The following is an 11,365-nucleotide window of genomic DNA, read 5'->3' as shown; positions in this document are numbered from 1 at the left end:
TGGGGACAGATACCAAAAACAACGGGAACTACGAACCTAGAGTCTGTGAAAAGGAGACCCCAAACACAGTAAGATAAGCAAAATGAGACGACAGAAAAACACACAGCAGATGAAGGAGCAGGGTCAAAACACACCAGACTTAACAAATGAAGAGGAAATAGGTAGTCTACCTGAAAAAGAATTCAGAGTAATGATAGTAAGGATGATCCAAAATCTGGGAAATAGAATAGACAAAATGCAAGAAACATTTAACAAGGACGCAGAAGAACTAAGAGGAACCAAGCAATGATGAAAAACACAATAAATGAAATTAAAAATACTCTAGATGGGATCAATAGCAGAATAACTGAGGCAGAAGAAAGGATAAGTGACCTGGAAGATAAAATGGTGGAAATAACTACTACAGAGCAGGATAAAGAAAAAAGAATGAAAAGAACTGAGGACAGTCTCAGAGACCTCTGGGACAACATTAAACGCACCAACATTCGAATTATAGGGGTCCCAGAAGAAGAAGAGAAAAAGAAAGGGACTGAGAAAATATTTGAAGAGATTATAGTTGAAAACTTCCCTAATATGGGAAAGGAAATAGTTAATCAAGTCCTGGAAGCACAGAGAGTCCCATACAGGATAAACCCAAGGAGAAACACGCCAAGACACATATTAATCAAACTGTCAAAAATTAAATATAAGGAAAACATATTAAAGGCAGCAAGGGAAAAACAACAAATAACACACAAGGGAATCCCCATAAGGTTAACATCTGATCTTTCAGCAGAAACTCTGCAAGCCAGAAGGGAGTGTCAGGATATACTTAAAGTGATGAAGGAGAAAAACCTACAACCAGGATTACTCTACCCAGCAAGGATCTCATTCAGATTCGATGGAGAAATTAAAACCTTTACAGACAAGCAAAAGCTGAGAGAGTTCAGCACCACCAAACCAGCTTTACAACAAATGCTAAAGGAACTTCTCTAGGCAAGAAACACAAGAGAAGGAAAACACCTACAATAACAAACCCAAAACATTTAAGAAAATGGGAATAGGAACATACATATCGATAATTACCTTGAATGTAAATGGATTAAATGCTCCCACCAAAAGACACAGGCTGGCTGAATGGATACAAAAACAAGACCCATATATATGCTGTCTACAAGAGACCCACTTCAGACCTAGGGACACATACAGACTGAAAGTGAGGGGATGGAAAAAGATATTCCATGCAAATGGAAATCAAAAGAAAGCTGGAGTAGCAATTCTCATATCAGACAAAATAGACTTTAAAATAAAGACTATTACAAGAGACAAAGAAGGACACTATATAATGATCAAGGGATCGATCCAAGAGGAAGCTATAACAATTGTAAATATTTATGCACCCAACATAGGAGCACCTCAATACATAAGGCAAATACTAACAGCCATAAAAGGGGAAATCGACAGCAACACAATCATAGTAGGGGACTTTAACACCCCACTTTCACCAATGGACAGATCATCCAAAATGAAAATAAATAAGGAAACACAAGCTTTAAATGATACATTAAACAAGATGGACTTAATTGATATTTATAGGACATTCTACCCCAAAACAACAGAATACACATTTTTCTCAAGTGCTCATGGAACATTCTCCAGGATAGATCATATCTTGGGTCACAAATCAAGCCTTGGTAAATTTAAGAAAATTGAAATCGTATCAAGTATCTTTTCCGACCACAACGCTATGAGACTAGATATCAATTACGGGAAAAGATCTGTAAAAAATACAAACACATGGAGGCTACACAATACACTACTTAATAACGAAGTGATTACTGAAGAAATCAAAGGGGAAATCAAAAAATACCTAGAAACAAATGACAATGGAGATACGACGACCCAAAACCTATGGGACGCAGCAAAAGCAGTGCTAAGAGGGAAGTTTATAGCAATATAAGCCTACCTCAAGAAAGAGGAAACATCTCGAATAAACAACCTAACCTTGCACCTGAAGCAATTAGAGAAAGAAGAACAAAAAAACCCCAAAGCCAGCAGAAGGAAAGAAATTATAAAGATCAGGTCAGAAATAAATGAAAAAGAAATGAAGGAAACAATAGCAAAAATCAATGAAACTAAAAGCTGGTTCTTTGAGAAGATAAACAAAATTGATAAACCATTAGCCAGACTCATCAAGAGAAAAAGGGAGAAGACTCAGATCAGTAAAATTAGAAATGAAAAAGGAGAAGTAACCACTGACACTGCAGAAATACAAAAGATCATGAGAGATTACTACAAGCAACTCTATGCCAATAAAATGGACAACCTGGAAGAAATGGACAGATTCTTAGAAATGCACAAAGTGCCGAGACTGAACCAGGAAGAAATAGAAAATATGAAGAGACCAATCACAAGCACTGAAATTGAAACTGTGATTAAAAACCTTCCAACAAACAAAAGCCCAGGACCAGATGGCTTCACAGGTGAATTCTATCAAACATTTAGAGATGAGCTAACACCTATCCTTCTCAAACTCTTCCAAAATATTGCAGAGGGAGGAACACTCCCAAACTCATTCTACGAGGCCACCATCACCCTGATACCAAAACCAGACAAAGTTGTCACAAAGAAAGAAAACTACAGGCCAATATCACTGATGAACATAGATGCAAAAATCCTCAACAAAATACTAGCTAACAGAATCCAACAGCACATTAAAAGGATCATACACCATGATCAAGTGGGGTTTATCCCAGGAATGCAAGGATACTTCAATATACGCAAATCAATCAATGTGATACACCATATTAACAAATTGAAGGAGAAAAACCATATGATCATCTCAATAGATGCAGAGAAAGCTTTCGACAAAATTCAACACCCATTTATGATAAAAGCCCTGCAGAAAGTAGGCATAGAGGGAACTTTCCTCAACATAATAAAGGCCATATATGACAAACCCACAGCCAACATTGTCCTCAATGGTGAAAAACTGAAACCATTTCCACTAAGATCAGGAACAAGACAAGGTTGCCCACTCTCACCACTATTATTCAACATAGTTTTGGAAGTGTTAGCCACAGCAATCAGAGAAGACAAAGAAATAAAAGGAATCCAAATCGGAAAAGAAGAAGTAAAGCTGTCACTATTTGCAGATGACATGATACTATACATAGAGAATCCTAAAGATGCTACCAGAAAACTCCTAGAGCTAATCAATGAATTTGGTAACGTAGCAGGATACAAAATTAATGCACAGAAATCTCTTGCATTTCTATACACTAATGACGAAAAATCTGAAAGTGAAATTAAGAAAACACTCCCATTTACCATTGCAACAAAAAGAATAAAATATCTAGGAATAAACCTACCTAAGGAGACAAAAGACCTGTATGCAGAAAATTATAAGACACTGATGAAAGAAATTAAAGATGATACAAATAGCTGGAGAGATATACCATGTTCCTGGATTGGAAGAATCAACATTGTGAAAATGACTCTACTGCCCAAAGCAATCTACAGATTCAATGCAATCCCTATCAAAGTACCACTGGCATTTTTCACAGAACTAGAACAAAAAATTTCACAATTTGTATGGAAACACAAAAGACCCCGAATAGCCAAAGCAATCTTGAGAAAGAAAAATGGAGCTGGGGGAATCAGGCTCCCTGACTTCAGACTATATTACAAAGCTTCAGTAATCAAGACAGTTTGGTACTGGCACAAAAACAGAAATATAGGTCAATGGAACAGGATAGAAAGCCCAGAGATAAACCCACACACATATGGTCACCTTATCTTTGATAAAGGAGGCAAGAATATACAGTGGAGAAAAGACAGCCTCTTCAATAAGTGGTGCTGGGAAAATTGGACAGGTACATGTAAAAGTATGAAATTAGAACACTCCCTGACACCATGCACAAAAATAAACTCAAAATGGATTAAAGACCTAAGTGTAAGGGCAGACACTATCAAACTCTTAGAGGAAAACATGGGCAGAACACTCTATGACATACATCACAGCAAGATTCTTTTTGACCCATCTCCCAGAGAAATGGAAATAAGAACACAAATAAACAAATGGGACCTAATGAAACTTAAAAGCTTTTGCACAGCAAAGGAAACCATAAACAAGACCAAAAGACAACCATCAGAATGGGAGAAAATATTTGCAAATGAAGCAAGTGACAAAGGATTAATCTCCAAGATTTACAAGCAGCTCATGCAGCTCAATAACAAAAAAACCAACAACCCAATCCAAAAATGGGCAGAAGACCTAAATAGACATTTCTCCAAAGAAGATATACAGATGGCCTACAGACACATGAAAGAATGCTCAACATCATTAATCATTAGAGAAATGCAAATCAAAACTACAATGAGATATCATCTCACACCGGTCAGAATGGCCATCATCAAAAAATCTAGAAACAATAAATGCTGGAGAGGGTGTGGAGGAAAGGGAACACTCTTGCACTGTTGGTGGGAATGTAAATTGATACAGCCACTACGGAGAACAGTATGGAGGTTCCTGAAAAAACTACAAATAGAACTACCATACGACCCAGCAATCCCACTACTGGGCATATACCCTGAGAAAACCATAGGTCAAAAAGAGTCATGTACCAAAATGTTCATTGCAGCTCTATTTACAATAGCCAGGACATGGAAGCAACCTAAATGTCCATCGACAGATGAATGGATAAAGAAGATGTGGCACATATATACAATGGAATATTACTCAGCCATAAAAAGAAATGAAATGGAGGTATTTGTAATGAGGTGGATGGAGTTAGAGTCTGTCATACAGAGTGAAGTAAGTCAGAAAGTGAAAAACAAATACAGTATGCTAACACATATATACGGAATCTAAGGGAAAAAAAAAAAAAAAAAGGCCATGAAGAACCTAGTGGCAAGACGGGAATAAAGACACAGACCTACTAGAGAATGGACTTGAGGATATGGGGAGGGGGTGGGGTGAGATGTGACAGGGTAAGAGAGTGTCATGGACATATATACACTACCAAATGTAAAATAGATAACTAGTGGGAAGCAGCCGCATAGCACAGGGAGATCAGCTCGGTGCTTTGTGACCACCTAGAGGGGTGGGATGGGGAGGGTGGGAGGGAGGGAGATGCAAGAGGGAAGAGAAATGGGAACATATTGTATATGTATAACTGATTCACTTTGTTATAAAGCAGAAGCTAACACACCATTGTAAGGCAATTATACTTCAATAAAGATGTTAAAAAAAAAAAAAGATGTAATACAAAGGAAAATGAGTTTCCTTTTATAGAATTTCACTTGATTAGAAAAGGAAATAAAGTCTATAAAATGTGGTAGAGAAGTATTAAAGCTCCTTATTCCTATAGGGCATATATTCTGCTGCTTTGATTCATTTTTCGGATGAAGTCTATAAATAAATGTATATGTGAGAAAACCACAGTATTTTCTCTTTAGATGATTCTAAAGTTTTCTAGTTACCTAGCAAAATTGGCATGCATGTATATGTATATATGCATATATGTGTATATGCATAATATATGTCATGTTTCTGTATACATATATGCATACTGTACATAAATATCAGTCTTCAAAACTTAAATAAATTTACCAGTTGTTGATATACAACTTTTCATGAAGGAATTTTGTAAGACAGATTAAAGGCAGGAAGAAAACAAACTGCAAAACAGTGCCTCTCTAACATCTTTCATCTCTAAAATATAAACTACATTCAGTCATCAAGGATAGAGACCTTCATCAAGGATAGAGAAGTGTAGTGAAATTGAATTTTTAGGTATTTTAGAATTAACAATGTGATGAGGGTGACTTAGTGTGATACTCACACATGATGGATGAAAAATATCTGGTTGAGTTATTACAATTACAGCAATGATTTTTGTCATTTTATCACAAAAAGTAACCTAACATGTTCCACTTGAATAAGATTACTTAAGAATGTGTGCATAGAACATAAAATTGGCTAAGGGTCTGCATTAGCTCATGGAGTATTAGGTGGCTCAATTCAACCTTTTCATGAGAATAACTAAAAGGTTTGACAAAAAAATCAAGGCATCTTATTGGTGGTGTGAGATATAGCACAAATACTGGGAAAAATTAAAGTACCAAAAGCTGATTCTGCTAAGAGGGAAGGCGTATTCTGATAAAAAGGAAAAAAAGAAAGAAGGAAAGAAAGGAAAGAAAGAAAGAAAGAAAGAAAGAAAGAAAGAAAGAAAGAAAGAAAGAAAGAAAGAAAGGAAGAAAGAAAGGAAGAAAAAAAGAGCCTCAAAAATTGGCTGTCTTTTTGATGTCCTCCTTAGTCTATGGAGACTCAAGTTCAAGATGAGGGCATAGCAAAGGAAGAAATTATGACAAATTATGACTTAAGCTTTTTTTTTTTTTTTTTTTTCTTTTTAGGTTTAAACAAGGAACCAGCTAAAGGATCTATTCTAATGCACTATTTTTTTCTAACTCTCCCTCCATCCATCTCCCTCTCCTCCTTGGCAACCACTAACTAAAACTTGTATCCTTCAAAACTATGTACTAAGATAAAGATGAACCATAAGTTAAATAGCTCTAAAATGCACACTTATGGCCCTGTGTTGGATCACCCAAGTGATTTGGAAATCTTCAAATATTAAAATTGAGATAATGTAGTACTAGACTAATAGAAATCCCAGAAGACCTCAGGAGAAAGAAACTCTTTCCTCCTCTACAGGGGAAAAATATTCTAACCTCAAGTAAAGAAAGGTTGATTGGAAATTCCAATAAATTGTTTCTCTAACATTATTTCCAATATCTGGTTGCTTGAAGGGAATAAGCTGATGAAGTCATGTAGAGACATGTGACCTTGATTTATATTTTGGGTATCTATGAGTCAAGATATTCCTTAGATAAGGAATGTTGTTGCTGCCATTGGCTGTATCAGGCAGACAGACAATTGTTAATGGCTCAAGATTCTATAAAAATATTGATGAACTAGTTGTTGGCCATGGCATCCAGTGCTAAGATGACTACCAGAAGTATCTCCAACTATGTTGACCCTTGGGTCCTGACCTTTATCATGGGTGTCTTGGTTAAGGGATGTAAAACAGCAACTCTGCAGTGGGTTTATCATGCATGATGGTAGTTGATACCATGTGTACAGTGTATGAGTATAAATATTTTACCTCCTTAGTTACATTTACTCCTAGGTATTTTATCTTTTTGATGCAATTGTAAATGGGTTTGTCTTTTTAATTTCTCTTTCTGATAGTTCATTCCTTTTGATCATGAAGTATAATCCTTTTAATGTATTGTTGAATTCAGTTTCCTAACATTTTGTTGAGGTTTTTTGCATCTATGTTCACCAGTGATATTGGCCCATAATTTTATTTTTTGTGTGTGATCTTTGTCTGGTTTTGGTATCAGGATGATTCTGATCTTGTAGAATGATTTCAAAAGCATTACTTTCTTTGCAATTTTTTTGGAATAGTTTGAGAAATATAGGTGTTAATACTTCCCTAAATGTTTGGTAGAATTTACCTGTAAAGCCATCTGATCTTGGATTTGTTTGCTTGGACTTTTTAAAATTATTGATTCAACTTCATTACTGGTAATTAGTCTGCTCATATTTTCCATTTCTCCTTTTCCTTCCTTCTTTCCTTCCTTCCTTCCTCCCTCTACCTTTCTCCCTTTCTTTCTCCTCCTCATTTAGTTGATATACTTTGGTGTATGTATATTTCTAAGGTTCTTCCTCCAGAGAACATCAAATCAGTATGGTCACATTTAGGGGCCTCACTCTTTGCTTTATTGGGTTCAAAGATCCATCTGAGCTTTAGTGGCTGTGCTACAGGGATGCCATGGGTGTGTTTTTCTACAATCCTGAAGATCATGATATTTGCTTTGACAGAGGCATAAGCAGCAAAATATTTTTGTAGGGTTCTAGTGAGTCATCTGTCTTTAGGAGTATGGATCTCAGTAATTCAAAATTTTTGTAATGAAAATTTAAATTATTTTATTATAAAAATTTATACAAAATAAACCATTAACACGACAGTTAAAAGTAAAATTTAAACAGAATTAAGCCTGTCCATAAAACATTTCAAATGAAAAAGTAATAACAGAAACCTTATCAGCTTGTTTGAAATTATTCATCTTTAGATATATGATGCTTTATTTCCTAGACTTAAAATAGTGATCTCCATTACAATTAGTTAGGCTGTGAAATATTGAATATTATTTTTAAAAGACAAACAGATTCTTAAACTCAAGGATTAACAAATACTTGGAAAGTGATCACCAAAATCTTTGGGTATTTGTTAACAAAATCATAAATCCAGAATACAAAATCTACCTGAAATAATCTAAACAAACACCAAATTACTTAAATGAAACTCAGTTTCTGAGATGGTATCAAGAGAAAATTAAAATCTTATTTATATACAAGGTTGTATACACAGATAGATTTTTGTCAATATACTTTTAAAAAACAAATCAAACCAGCCCCCATTCCTGAAAATCCTTTCTACACTATGCTGGAATTTAAAAGGACTTTTAATAACTTCAAGGTTACATAGCAAAATAAGTTTTTTATTGTTGAAATTACAAATCATTTTTCTTTTGAACTTACAGAAGTTTGCAGTATTAAGTTCAAAGCTTCTAGAGAACAGTTCTTCAGTATTAATGCTTTTCTCCTCCTCATTAAAAAAGGGATGAATTCTATGAGGGGGCAACACTTAAATGTAAAGAAGCCATTCTCCCCAAGAAATTCCCCCTCAGAACCCAGACATTGGCTTTCACAAATAAGCTCTTCACACAACTGTTTCTAAAGAAAAAGTTGCTACCAGACTACTGCACTCACTCTCCTTATTCATTTAAAATCAGATTTTAGAGCTATTCAGTGACAAACTATCATTTGGATGACTCTGTCTAAACATGTACTGATGTCAGACAAAAGAATAAATATCTGCTGTTATCTGGAGCTAAATCTCAATCTAGAAAATAAGGATTTTATTTACTTGACTATTGTCAAAGCTAAGTGTTGATTCAAGTAAGATGTTCTATCTTGATTAATGCCATTACTCCATAAATAGTCACTTTTTCCAAAACTGCATTCAAATTTCATGTTGTACATTTCGTAGTAAGAACCTAGATGGGTAGGTTCTAACACCTATAATTAGTCAGCACAGACTTTCTTTGACAAACGATCATCTCATTAAAAAAAAGTCACAATTTGTGCTTTCTTCCCCCATTTCTGGACAAAAAAACAGTCAGAAAAATTTTTAGGGTATATTGCATAGAATGACTCCCTCAAATAAATCAGCCCCCCAGAAACATAGGATGAGGATGATGTTTTACAATATTTCCTGTAAGAAAGTTCATTAAAAATTATCTTACACATATCTCTTTTTTTCAGAGCCTTCCTAACAAAGATTCTGCCATATAATTTCTATTAATAGCTCTAAGTGATGGGGAAACAATTTTTACGATCATGCAGACATTTTTAGTTTCTTTTTCTTGGCCCTCAGTACTGGAGGTAGAGAAATCTTAAAGGCTGTCTTGCATGTAGTGCAGAAAGGGCTGAAATTGCAGAATACTGACAAGCACACAGAACAGATGTAGCCTATTTCAATGAGATTTTGATGACAGAAGCAAGCAGCTCGGTAGTCAAAAAGAATTGGCGGTGGGAGGATTAACCGAGATCTCTGATCTTGATCAGGAAGAAAAACCCACAGTATATACTGCAGAAGGGAGGGTACAGTCTCCCTGCGATGTCACAAGTCTTTTGGAGGAGTCCTGAATCAGAGTCTAACACACAGGCACCAATCAAAATATTCTGCTTCTGTGCTGCGAAGTTGACATTCATGAAGTTCATATATTGCAACACACTGTCTTCCGCAGCCTTAATCACCCAATATCCGATTTCATTTCCTGACTATCTTTAACCTCCTTGTTCATTCTATGAATGTAGCAAAGAACTTTGGCGAGGGATCCTGCCAGCAGAGTTTCTATATGTTGACCCTCTATGTCACTCTTGGTCATTAGATCTTTGATCTCTTCAACAATAATTTCATTTGCTGCTGTTACCAACTCGTATTTTCCATCTTCACTTCCTGAGGGATTAAATTCAGAAGAAGGGTTGCCAGAGTCTCCAAAGAAGTCTCCAAGTCTGCCATTCTTTCCGGGATATAAGAATCGAGTTTCTTGAATGTGACTTGCTATCACAGCAAGTTTGTTGGAACGATTCATGAATAAATGAGAATTTCCTAGCACCATCACTGCATTTATGCATTTTGATAAAGTAAACTGAGATTACTTTAATGCTTGCTTTCCCCACCAAATTAGGCTGGTATCAACTAAGATAACTAGAAGATTCAATTCATCTTCATCTGAGACCATGGCAGCCCGGGTCCCTCAGCACACAGCCACTTGCAGTCTCAAATTTTTAAATAATTATATCTCTTCAAATATTGACTGTTCTCCCTCCACATTTGTGACCATCCAATGAGCCCATATATCACATAGGACATAATTATTTCCCTTGCGTTTAGCATCCTTCATGGATTATGCTGGAATTGAGACATGATTCATTCTAAGATATACAGATAAGTCTGGGCTGAGACAGAAGACCCAGGGCCACTTTGAGGAGCCTCTAGTCCTATGCTCCTGTCTCTCAATGTCATTTATCAAAACTTCTGGCTTAGGTCACTTAAATCTATAACAGAGGCCTGGTAAAACTCAGCAAATATGCACAAAGTATCACAGCTTAGAGTGCTAGCTACCCAGTAAGAAGCAGCTCAAAGTTCATGCTCACCAGCAGACAGTAGAGCCAGTTAGCAAACCAAAGCAAGAGAAGAAAGACCTTGGTAAAGAAAGTCTTCAATTGGACATCCTGCTCAGGGCACCAATTATTTAGTCCCTCCTGCAGAGGTAGTATGGACTCCCTTACCCAAAATTTGTTTCAGGTCTCAAGACTGATGATGCCACAAACACACTCCAAGAGGATATGAAAGATTTATTATTTTTATATAATGAGGCTTTATGAGGACAACAGGACTGTCCTCTTAACTTGGTCCAAAATGGCTTGATAAAAAAATAATAGTAGACAGATTTTGGGGGGTTTGCTGTTGTAACGGGACGGGTGCTCACATGTGGACAGGGCTTTGCATGGTTTAAACTCACCAGCACCAAAGGAGGGAGCTCTGGGGCTCTCTTATCAGCATTCACACATGTGGGCCAGAGGGAAAGAGGTAGAGGTAAGCTATAAAAGCTGTCAGTGGTCAAGCATAAAAATGGAGTCAGACTTTGTATTACATGAGCTCTGTGCCAGGGAAAAACAAAACAAAACAAAAATAAAAACAAGTGCTGCTCTCCGGAGAGCTGCCAAACAGGACAAATAGTGGCA

General features: G+C 36.2%; 1 pseudogene; it reads right to left on the bottom strand.

Moving 5' to 3' along the window:
* Nucleotides 1-9,449: 9,449 nt before the first annotated feature.
* LOC137766024 (general transcription factor IIH subunit 3 pseudogene) lies at nucleotides 9,450-10,359 on the bottom strand (annotated as a pseudogene).
* Between the last annotated feature and the right edge of the window lie 1,006 nt (nucleotides 10,360-11,365).

Source organism: Eschrichtius robustus, chromosome 6 (genome assembly GCF_028021215.1).
Source record: "Eschrichtius robustus isolate mEscRob2 chromosome 6, mEscRob2.pri, whole genome shotgun sequence".
Lineage (NCBI taxonomy): Eukaryota > Metazoa > Chordata > Mammalia > Artiodactyla > Eschrichtiidae > Eschrichtius > Eschrichtius robustus.
The sequence above is the reverse complement of the archived record's forward strand: the minus strand, read 5'-3'. Positions and strand labels throughout refer to the sequence as shown.